Consider the following 8,003-nt stretch of genomic DNA (forward strand, 5'->3'; position numbering starts at 1 on the left):
TGCTTTTGAGGAAAATTAAACAATTCTTTATTTTTGATTCATGCACCCAAATTGAGTAGCGGTAAACATTTCCAAATAGACTTTTTCAGCCTTGCAAAGTTCTCACAATTGCCTGGTTTGTGTGGGATTTACTGTTCTTAAACTTTCCCCCGCAGTGGAACGAGTTTAACAATAACAGTGAAGAATGGGAGCTATCAGTCCTTCTGACAAAGTCAGACTTTGTTCCCTCACACTTAACACAAGGAGAACCCTTTATTTAAAATTTTTAATAGTTTGATGTTGGCCCCTCTGGGAGATTGAAATAAAATTTAAGTTATTGTGTGCAACTTAAGCTTGCAGGTAATTTTTCTAGCAGAGAGTTCTTCTATCTTTTATGTGAACTTTAGAAGCCTCACATTCCATTTCCTCCTCTCCTTCTTGCATCTGTGCTGTCTAACATCTAATGTTTAAATTTTGAAGCATCCCGCAGTAAGTCCAGGCTGAACATTCTGTGCTTCCTTTAATCCAGGATGCCCCGCTGACTGGGGTTCAGGATAGGGGCGACTTAGTGAAGCTTGGACTCTTTAAAGTACTGACAGCAGAAGCTGAGGGGAGGCCAGAGGGAGGCTTGATGGATGGAAACCATTATGGTAGAAGGCCTCTGACTGTTTTGTAAACTGAGTCAATTTAAAGACAGTTTTCCTCCTGTCAACTTTTTTTGGGAAAACATTATGTTCTTAAAAGGCACCAGATTCCCAGATTTAAAAGTTTAGCTGCTTCTCAGGTAAATGCTCATTAACAGCAGTGTGGGAGCATGAGGCAGGGCCAAGGAGATGATGGGGTGGCCTGTGGTCGGGTGCCAGTCAGGCCATCATCGAGAGAAGGCCATACCCGTGAGACAAGATATCACTATAGCCTGGTTGGCTGACAGCTTCAGGACCTTTATTGAAAAATCAATGTCCATTTGTGCGTCCAGCTCACCTGGCCGTCTGCCAGCTCGGCTGAAGTCACCTAATGAAGCCTGATCCCGTTACCTGATTCCAGATTCACTGAGTCAAAGTGACTTTGCAGCTGAAGTCATCCATGCATCAGGAACCTTGGGGGCAAGTTCAAAGCGAACCTTGCAGCATGTTGTTGTTTTTTCATTTTGTGTGCTCCTGTTCCTTTTGGTGTAGAGCAGCACCTGCAGACCTGCTGGTTGCAGTGATCACATGCAGTAACGGTGAAAGTGGCTGCTTAGCTCAAGAACAATTGAAGCTTATTGTAAATTTTAAATGAGAAAAATAAGATAATCAGATATTTAAAGATTCCAAACTTTTTGTTTCATATTATCATAATGAAAGACTCGACACTCAACCCTCTGGTAATTTCATGTCATTTGCAAATGCTCTTGATTAGGCTTCTAATCAGTGTGCATGTCAGCAAGTTGTAGTTATGACCCAAGAAAACCTTCTTCCTCTTAAAGCCTAAAATGTCTGACCTAATGAAACAATTAAACTGCAAAAACTGTTGTAAACTAAAGAAACGTGGCTTTCTCAGATTGGGCATAAACCTTCCAGTCAAGGTAATCAAAGGATGAATTTCATCTATATTAAGCTAAACTGTCAGTATGAATTATTTTTACAACTGCATGACCAACTCCGTAGTTATACAACAATCCTGAGCAATCAGATGTTGTGAACTTTCACTGGAATCTTTCTACATTTTACAGTATTGTCCCATAGGGCACAAAGTTTAACACTCCTACATCAGCAACCCGATATTACCACAATGAGTGATAAAGAGCTGCTTCTCAACTGCAGAAAAAAGTGTGTGTCAATGTCACATTTTGAAGTACAGACCAATGCAAACTACATGCATGATTGTTTTCTGAAATTGCCACAAATGTCCACAGGGGGATGCTGGAGGTGATTGTGGTGGCATTTGATTCCTTCCTTCTATCCAGGAATCTTGGGTTAAGGTCATGTGCTGGACAGTTTTTTGTTTTTTTTTGCTGTCCACTTCTCTGTTTCTGTCACTTGGTTAAGTTTTATATAACACTAGTTTAGACTCAGGATGCAAAATTAAAAAGACTTTGTTGAAAAAGACACGTTATCCTGTTGTAGAATGACATGTCTATTCCATATTTTGTTGTGACACTGGGGTGGTCTCACTTTATACCACTCTGACTCATGCCAATTGTCTATTGACCTAGAATCCTTGCTAGTCAGGGTTCAGTTAAACCAAAAGCTTCTCCCAAACTATGCAGATAATCTGGCCATAAAATGACTTGTTGTCAAGCATGACAATATTCTGACAATTAATTAATTAATATTTGAGAATATTGGTGGATTTTGTCATTTCTATTTTGGTTTGACGGAGAGAAAAATAAATTCTAAATTGATTCTCTCATGCTGATGAGATGGAGTGAAAATGTTAGGAGTTGTAATCACTGTGCTGTTTCAGAATTTGGAAAAACTCTGGAAACTCCTCTGTCTGATAGCATACCGTAAATGACTCACACCGGGCTGAATTGCTACAACCAAAATGCTGCCTGGATTCTGTAGAGAAGATTCCAACTGTGGTCATCTTTTCAAGCTTTCTGGATAGACCACCGCAGTATCACCGCTTATACTGAGGTTTTCCTTCCAGTCATTCCACTCACAGTTTACCATTAGATGGATAGAGGAACTACACTATGGTATTGTGCATTGTGATTCATTTTTAGCCCATTCAAAGACTGTGGTCTAATTGTGTTCGGGAAACCTTTCCTGTGTGTAAATGCCCGGCCACTCTGACTGATCATTATGTTAAATGTCAGCTGGCTTGAAAGTTGTGGCTGAGGCAGCTGAGTGGCCTTCTTCACTAGATTACTTCTCCTGTAAAGTTTCATCTGTCCATGGACAGACTCGAATCCCTCTGGCCACAACAGCAGCCCGATCCGAGGTGGAATGAAACAACCAACTGTGAAGCCCCAATCAGAATTTAAATCCCAGTAACTCTAGTGGACTAGGGCAGCAAGTTGATACAGTAGCTGGTGATTACCACGGTACATATGACACAGATATACAATCCCTCTCTGTCCGGCTAAGTGATGCGCTCTTTCCTGAAGACCATTCCCGATGTACCTTCATGAAAGGTTGAGTCATACTGGGTAGGGGTAAGTGGAAGGAGGAGTGAGGTCAGTGAGGGTGAGGAGGAAAGAATGATGAGCAAGTTGCTGGAGAAAGGAGAAAGGAGGAGAGGAAGGCACTCCCGAGGACAATGCTCATGATAAGACAACATCGTCCAGGGAGAGAGTGCCCTGCCTATAAAGCGGCAGATGCTTTCAAAGTTGAGCTGGCATTCATTACCAGAATGACGTACTCTGTCTGTGCACCTTGACTGTCCTCAGTATGACCCTGAATTCTCACTGGCCTCTGCTTCCTTTCACTGCTTGGAAACCAGTACAGTTGGAATTCTTGAACATACATGCAACAAAGGGTTCTCTCCAAAATTTCTCTATATATATTGGGAATACCCCCCTTGGTGCCCACCCCTACAGCACCATCTCTGCAGACTATCCTGTCCCTCCTTTGCACAGTAGAGTCTCCCAGAGAGAGCAGTGTGTAATGCAATTTAGTTGATTAAAAGAAAACATTAAAGCACTACCTTATTGAATTTGACGGCACGTACGGATCCAAATCTCACCAGCCACTCTGTTATATTGGCCGGGATAAAGGGGATCACGTCATTCCCTCATCACCCCCCCACCACCACTACCACCTCCGCTTTGCTCTGCCCACCCAGCGGCCCCGCCTTCCTTCATCCCCTCCAGCCACAAACAGACAAACCTTGGCAGGAGGACGTCCTGGCAAGACAGAGATTTGTTTAGACCCTTGTCTCCATCTCTTTTTTATTCAACTACCCCCCATTTCTCATTGCAACTCTCTAACCTTGGTCACCACAATAAAGAGCAAGAGATGTGGGGGAGGACGAGATATTATGCACAGAGTGAAAGTAGGAGAGACCCCTGGCATGAGTGAAGAGGAGACATTTTGTTTGTGTCAATAAACAGGCTGATAGGTCATTAATCTCATGAGTGGATGAGTCGTCATCTCTGTCACTGTCTGTCCAAGATGACTCACTCTTGCTGTTCCTAACAGGTTCCAAGTCTTATAGTCTGTAATTTAGATTGAGACAGGCCTTTTTTCTTGTTGGGGGGGGGGGGGGGGGGGCTTTTACTCAAAATCAAATACCTGCCTGTCTTCTTAGTAGAGACCCAGTCTGCTCTCAGTTCCTCATCATGTTTTAGAGTCCATGTATTAGAGTTATGACGATGGTGCCGCTCGACCCGTTGTGTAGGAACAAAACAACTTCTGAATTAATGTCCTGTGTTTAGATGACATCATCTGCGGCTGCTTCAATTACACTGCAAGAAATTAATAACAGCACACAAGGGATGACGTAATGCATCGGCACTGTGTTGGGGCACTGAATTGTGACTTTTAATCCATATTGGGTTTGGTGCACTGTTGATGCCAGATACTTTATTACATCATCTACAGTAGAGTCTGTCCTCAGCAGAACAATTACGAAAGTTAGAAACTTTATCAAATTAATCTGTGTATTTCCTAAATGCTAAATTACTACAGCTACATTGAGTACCCCTTACCAATCCCCTTAACCAATAACCGGTTCTTGCCTAACCTCAGTTACCACATAAGCACTAACCTAACTAGGATCAATTTAGCCTTGTGAGGACACGGCTTTGGTTCCCTTAAGGATTACTGGTTCTAAAATGGTTAGTGATTATACGATGAACAAGTTTTATGGGGTAACAAGATAAAGAACGTACACACACACCCGTGCCTTTCAAAAAACTGGAGGGGCAATGTCCAACAATTTTGTTTCAGAAACTAACTATCTGCAGCTTTCTCTGGATTTTGATTGACTAGTGGAGTTGATATCGATTTTTGTAAGCTCAGCAGCGGGACAGACTCATGATTTGTTAAGACCCCAGAGCGTTTCAGATTTAGTAGATGGCAGATCCCCAAACAACATCTTACACCCTCTATACCCAAACCAAACCAAGATGGTTGGGCTGGTTCCTGTAATTTCAATTAAATTCAGACATTTTCAAAACCCCTCATCCAACCAGCATTCAGCGATCATCAAGGTCTTCATGAATCTTTATTCCTGACTAAAGCTGGTGATGTTGCAGTATAAAGCTATATTGCGGTCTGAAGTCGTTCTGTGCTCTCCTCAACTTTATCTGACTAGTAACAAAATTGTATTGATTAATCTTTACTACTATCAACTAAGACAAGGTTTCAAGATACTTTATACAAGCTAGTGTGTTTTTAAGTGTACCTCAGGCTTTAGCATGACACATGGGCTGAAACAGGAGGAAGCAGCTATATCTGTTGGAAGAGGAAAATATGTTTTTTAATAATGCCAAAGTTGCATCATTGTTTTAGTTTTTAGTGAGCAAGCTAGCCACTTTGCTTTCGGTAAGCATATGGACTTGCAGCTTCAAGTTGAAACCATTGGTGTCAGAGCACTGCAGGCAACACATTTGTTTTGGTTAAGCTAGCTGTTGATGGTCTGCAAACTGGCTTGACTACAAGCTGGCAAGTTGTTAAACCACAATCCCTCATAACTGGAGTTGACGGAATAACAGATAAACAACGAGAAGAAATGGTCGACATTAATAGTATATAGCTGTTGTGATTACTCATGCTAATCATCAAAATCCCATTTTGGGTTTATTGCTACACTTAATCCAGAGACAGGTTGCTTCTTGTTACTACAGTCTTGAATCAAAAACAGAGTGTCACTTTTAATATAGACATTCTGGCACTCAGTATGAAAAGGGAACCGAAATTCAAATATACATGTTTTGCAGGACAAAAAGAAAGGAAGTGGGCAGCATCAATTAGCAGAGAACAAAGTTTTTTCAAAGTGAAACTCCAAAATCATCAGAAGTACAGAGACACCCCGACCATTACATCCCTCTTTGGAAAGTAAATGGTCTCCATTCATGCCTCTTAGGCGAGGCTAGCACCTGCACATGTATAATTTCATTTTTTTTTTGTCACATTCCCAACTGAATTATCCTCTAACGCACGGATGGAGAGTGAGGTGCATGAAAATAGAGATGGGAAGAATAAGAGCAAAGAAGAAGAGAGGAGCAAGAGGGGGAAGGATGAGGTGGCTGTGGTGGTGGAGGAGAAAAGCAAATTTGAAGGTTAGGGTGATGAGAATGTACTGCCTCACTTTGGTGCGCTCTGCCACTGGGAAACTTGAGATGTGAGCAGATAGGATTGTATGCTAGAGTTTCCCGCAAAGAGCCCCCTCCACAGCAAAGCATCAAGGGAGGTGGAGAGGAGGGAGGTAAGAAGGGTAGAGGTATTATTGTGTTAAGACATTGGATCCAGGACATCATCATTATCTCTGTATCAGTTGCATAACACTTTTGATGCCACGGCAGAAAGGTGAATAAACCGATGAAATGAAAAATAAGGCAAATGGATCATAAAGACAGAAAAATAGATGGATAACAGTGTGGAAGTGCAAAAAGAAAAAGAATAACTGTCAAGTAACAGCAAGAAAATTGGAGTTAGAAAAGAGAAAGTCAAAGAAAATTGAAAGATCTTTGGAGTTAGATGAGTGTTTTATAACCTTTCATCAACACAGACTCCTGGTGCTCGAAGGAATCATAGGCCAAGATGAATTATTCAGTTTCTGGCTAGTGGAACTCTTCTGAGTCGCCAGCCCCCCTCAAATGTTAGAACACCACTTGATGGTAAATTCTCCATGGAACAAACAAGAGGTCCTTAAAAAAGTACCTGTGCACTTAACTCACACTATAGCACCTCTTGTCACCCTTATCCTCCTCCACGCACCCATGTCTTGACCTTTGCCAGATCAATACTTGGCCAAAGTCAGATGTTGCACAATACCACACTGGTTTAAAAGGGGAAATCTCAAGGGGAAGTTGTGTGCCTGTATTCAAATTCTTAAAATGCAGGTACTCATGTGCATGCCAGGAGATTGTGGTGGTATGGATACATTAGGCGAAAGTGTAGAGTAGCTAGTACAAGACATATATGTAATTTAATCAGTCAATTTTTTATATGTATTCATTTCTACATGTATATTTTTATATAATTGCAGTGTAACTCTGACTTCACACAGCCTGCTCTTAAAGCATCAGACTCTGATGCTAACAGGAGCGCTGGTGCAATGCTTTTGGTTCTGTTGAGAGGTATAATGCTGCCATCTTCAGGCATTAAAATGAAACAACATTTTATGCACATAGTGTAGGTGACAGCACAACTATTGGCTGTTTGTAATCCAAGTACAGTGATTTTTCTTATGTATGTAACTGATATTGCTCTTAGGACTTTGAGGCATGCACATACTGGTACTGATACACATGAAGGAAATGAGAAACAGTGATTCTATATAAATACAAGCAGCACACTGATAATTAGTGTTCCAATTTTGTTGTCAGTATCTTTGAGCATTTGTTGTCAGATCACGTGAGAAGATGAATCAATTCAAGCTGCCACAAATATTTGACCACAAAACGTTTGGACAAGTTTTTTATTTATTTATAAATTTTATTTGATTGGTGATGGTACAACCACAAGAACTCCCGTAAATGTATTTTCTAAAGAATCTGCAGCAGTTTTCTTACACTTAGTTTTAAATAATTGTTTGAATTCCTGTCTATATAAGTGTTTTTTATTTAATTTAAATGACATGACATAAAACATGCATAACCCTTCATCAAGCTCCCAAAGAGTGTAGCACCAATCTGAATTTCAGCACAGCAACATCAATTAATGCTTTTAAGCATCAGATAAAACAATTTTTGGCTTGCATTTAGCGATCATTTCTGTTTTTTTAGTTATCTAAGCATTTTTCTTATTACATTTTCAACTCTATTATAGTTTTCTTATCTTTCTTTTTTAAAGATTTTCTGTAATTCATTTTATGTTTATCTATCGGCAATGGTAAATCGACTATTTACATAGCGCTTTTCTAGTCTAGTTGAC

This window comes from Leuresthes tenuis, unplaced genomic scaffold (genome assembly GCF_036924035.1).
Source record: "Leuresthes tenuis unplaced genomic scaffold, fLeuTen1.0.hap1 SCAF_10, whole genome shotgun sequence".
Taxonomy (NCBI): Eukaryota; Metazoa; Chordata; class Actinopteri; order Atheriniformes; family Atherinopsidae; genus Leuresthes; species Leuresthes tenuis.